The following is a 5148-nucleotide window of genomic DNA, read 5'->3' as shown; positions in this document are numbered from 1 at the left end:
TTCAGCTATATGCATGCATAGATGTATATGTATGTGTATATATATTGTATACACATACACACATAAATATATATGTAGTATGTATAAAAACGCACGCACGCGCACACACACACACACACACACACACACACACACACACACACACACACACACACACACACACACACATACACACACACACACACACACACACACACACACACACACACACACAAATATATATATATATATATATATATATATATATATATATATATATATATATATATAAAGCTATCGGTCTTGTAAGTGCTTGAGGTTTGCGAGAAATCACACGCTGCATTGTGACTAATGTTTTTACAGACAAATAAATATATCATCTGAGAGGCCACCAGCTGAGGGCGCAAGTCGACGACGAAGCATTATGATGGCCCGACTCCTCCATATTCCGCAAACGAAGGCCTTTAAAAGTGCATCAAAGCACCGAGTTTCCCCAATCAAAACAACCTGAGAATGGATATCCCTTATACAATCCCTATCATTTATCCAACCATCTCGGCCTCGATAGCTAAGGGGATGCGCAGTATATCGGGAAGATTACGGCTCAAATTCCCTTAAATGCGATGAAAATGCGAAACAGCCCAGGAGAGTCCAGCGTTTGTCTGTGATATACTGACGATGATTTGCCTTACTCACCGACTCTGGATCGTCTCAGTGTGACATATTGGGGACAAAGATGATAAAATATGATCGTTTTAGACTTTTACAACCCCGAAGTTTCTGTTCATCCCCGGGAGCTGATAGCCGAGGAAAGGGGCCATCCGCACTTTAGAAATGTATTAATAAATGTGGGTCCACATTTTACCCAAATAAGTCATCTTTGAGACAATGATGCTAATGGGTGGTGATGACCATGTCAAGGCTAAAGACGGCAGTATGGATTATGTTAATTATGAATATTATAGTAATGACGAAAACTGAATAAACCTAAGGAAGACAATGATCATGCTTATGGTGACAATGGCACCAGTAGGAATCATATCATTAGTAGTAGGATTATTGTACATGTTAATGTCACTAATGACGACACTTACTGCTGTTTCCTGGTATTGCGACTTATCACTCTTCGGTTTCATCGTTATCATAATCGTTTGTTTTTCATGATGACGATGGTGGTCGTGGTGGTGATGATCATGATGGTGATGACGACAATGACGATGACGATGGTGATGAAGATGATCCACGGTGAGGAAGATTTCGATTGTATTGATGATGACTTTAATGATGATAATAATACTGATGGTACTGAGGATGAGATAATACTAATATCAACAAAATAATATTAATTAATAATATCATTACTATTATAATTTTCATCATTGCTTTGTTTTTTTATATTATTATTATTGTTACAATCATTAAAGTCACCATGGGTCATTATCCTGATTATCATTATCACAATGATATGAACGACGGAACCTTTCCAACTACACATATATGACAATAACATATATCACTGTAACTGTCGGGGAAATATAAATTCAAATATATAACATCTGTAATGATACTACTGATAAGGGACGTGACTGTTAGTGACAACAACGAGGCAACGGCGTGTTCGTTATTAAAGAAAACAACAGCGTTTTGTTGCAGAATGGTCTTGAAATTCCCAACTTCCTAAGCACGGAGCCCCGGCCGCTGCCCTCAACACACGGCACCTGAGGACCTGGCATGTCACTCACCGCACTGATCGATCTGTCCCTGGTATGCAATTGCGTATACGCCATGTTCTAACACTGCGTCTGTGACCAAGTTGACATCCATTTCTAGCGTGTATGCGTGATGACTGGCCTACGCGGAAGACCTCCGTTTGGTGATGGAGTTCGCAATAAGGATACTTAGGATAAAATATCCTTCACAGCGGTGGGGGGAAGCGCTGCCCTGGGAGGGTTAACGCCCACTTTGGTATGCTTTTCTCGACTCCTCTGTACTAATTATCACCGTTTCCTCCGCTTTCTTTACACACTATATATGAAATCTGGGATCAAGATATCACGACAGATCTAGGAATATGCATTCTATAGCCTGTCACGGGAATAAAGAGCAAGAAATGTCCACCCGGTAACATCCACTTTAATGGAAAAAAATACGGCATTCCACAAAGCCTTCTACTTGCGTCGAGCACCTTCCTTACTTACCTTTGATTTGTATCACCTGCGCCACCAACAACACCCAAATTAATCCGGAAATATGTCGACTCTATATTCCACTACATACTCTACTTGTTGCCGAGTTTTGACAGATGCATGCTCACACAACTACAACACGAACACAACATAACATCACTCACATGGCCAAACTGTTTGCTGCCAAGGAGCCCCGTCTTGTTGTCGTACAGCATAACAATAATGCAACCTGTAAATATAACTTTCATTTCTCATAAACTTTAAGCGTAAGTCTAGAATCATATAAATACTTTCGACTCTCTATGTTTTGTATCGTAAAATACATGATCGTATAGACGTGGAAGGTAAAGGGTTTGAAATTCTCTTACGTCTGGACGCGACAGTACTCGAAACAAGGAAGGTTTGAAAGCGCAAGTGTGGCGGCCAGACTGGATTCGGTCGTCAAAGCACCAATATTAATAATACCATTGATGATAATGACAATATCAGTGCGGATGCAAGTCTGTGTGACACTAGAAAAAAAAATAATAAAGATGACTGTACCATTAGAAATAGTATTGGTAGTAGTACTTATAGTAAAATTGAAGGTGACTGTCATCACTACCGTTATTGCCAATATACAATATCATTGCCCTTCATGTTATGAAGATCAACATTTGATTTTGATATTGATTTTAATGTTGTATTGTCATTCTTTTGCTTAGTAATATTAGAGCAGTGAGTCTTTCATCTGTATCAAATAAATAATTATTATAACTATTATCTAACTGATCGGCTGCAATATTATGTAGAATAAAGGAAGTTTAATGGCGTCGGTAAAAAGAGTCTTTTGACAGTGTTAAGAAAACATCACCATCAGTATCACCATCATTACTGATGTCACTACTTAGCATAATTATTACGTTATTGTCATTATAATTTTTATTCTATTATTATTATAATGATTATTATTATTATTATTATTATTATTATTATTATTATTACTATTATTATTATTGTTGTTGTTGTTGTTTCTGTTGTTATTATTATTATTGCAATTATGATTATTATTGTTATTACTATTATTATAAATGGTGATAATGATAATAATAATAGTAATAGTAATTACTATCATAATGATAATGATAGTGATTAAAATTTAAATAATGATAACCTCAATAACAATAAAAAGGACAATTATGATAACAATAGTAATGATAATAAAACAACAATAATAATTATAACAATAACAATAATATTAAGAGCAATTGGAATAAAAACAATAAAGACTAACAATAACAGTAATGATAATAATACCAACAACGATAATAAGAATCACAATAATAATAATAATAATAGTAATAATAATATGATATATGATGATAATAATAGCAATGATAAAAATAGTAATGATAATAATTACTGTTACAAACGATATCATTATCATCGTTATCATAATTGTGTTATAATTATCCTTCGTGTCACCATTATATTCATTTTCTCATTATCAATGATGGTAAGGATGTTAATGATGATAATTGTCATTTTTGTTTTTCATCATTATAATTACCATCATCATTGATATCATTATTAGATATATAATCATTCCTATTACTTCAATTATTCTGATGACCAGCTATATTATTATCACTCATTCATAACACTATTATTGATACGATAATTAGATATATCATATTATCATCCACATTATAACTGGCAAATATTTAATCGATTTCATTTGAAGGTAATTATCAGTTTTCGTTGTTATTTATTTCACTGATGTTGAATCCAACCAATTATAATAACGATAATGATAACCGTGACAATAATTTCAATAATCATTATTATGACCTTTATGATATTCATAATACTAACATCATTAATAAATATGAGGACGATTGCATGTAACGTAACAGTTGTAACATCAGTGGCTGAAAAATCCTCAACAGAATGTCACAGCAAAGATCATAAGGTCAAAACCTGTCATTTGCGTGAACACAATCGAACGACAAAAAGAGTTCGCGCTGTGCCAACGACAGGCAATTATTGACCCTTTAGCTCGAGTTCATCGTCCCTCCTCCCCTCCCCCCTCCCCCCTCTCGACCCTCTCCCCCTCTCAGCCCTCATCTCTACATCCGGCCGTCCACGAGTTATCACGACAACGGATATGTACATCCGCACTCTCTAGTTATTTGTAGGCAGTTCTCTAAATTTGTCCGGAACTTTCCGATTTTTGCCTGCGTTACTAGTGCCTCTTTAACTTGTGTCTCTTTCTCCTGTCTTTCTGCGTCCATATATATGCATCTTTGTTCACAAATTTGAGTAAAAAAGTGTAATGTTTATATATTTATAGAGCCTTGGCTGTGCTTTTTCCACGAGGACCTAGTTTCTATAAATCGTGCTTGTGAAACCTGATTGTTACTTTCAGATTCATAATTCACCGCGTCGCGTTGATGTGTGTGCTCTCTCGTGTGCAGGACGTGAGAGTACCAGATTTTCGCCTATGCTGACTAAAATAAGCTTTACTCTCTACACAGGTCCAATCAAACATATACTCATTACTGCATACAAAGGAGGAGGATGCAATTGGAGGAAGAACAATTCTGAGCCTACATTATGGAGAAAGAGAATGGTAAATCTTGGGATGTTTACTTTTTGTTTGTCCTATCCCTGATTTTATTGATTTTGTTTTTGTTTCCCTTGCAAAGTTCTCATGCTTCCTCTTTCTGTAAAGCCGTTACGTCCACGGATAATGCAAAGAGAATATGAAAGGAAATGATGACTAGGGAAGGTGGAATTGCAAATATTGTAAGATTCAGTCCTCGCAGATTGTCAAGGTCGCAATATTTTATTCACTTCCTTTAGAGTGCACACGAAGACACGCAGCGACCATGCAAACTAAAGCAGCCTACGTCATTTGCCTGTCGAAGCATGGAGTAATGGCAGCATTAGGTGCGTGTTGTCCATAACGTGAATAAATACACTCTGACGTGATAATCAGAGC

This window comes from Penaeus vannamei, chromosome 17 (genome assembly GCF_042767895.1).
Source record: "Penaeus vannamei isolate JL-2024 chromosome 17, ASM4276789v1, whole genome shotgun sequence".
In the NCBI taxonomy this organism is placed as follows: domain Eukaryota; kingdom Metazoa; phylum Arthropoda; class Malacostraca; order Decapoda; family Penaeidae; genus Penaeus; species Penaeus vannamei.
Note: the sequence above shows the minus strand (reverse complement) of the source record.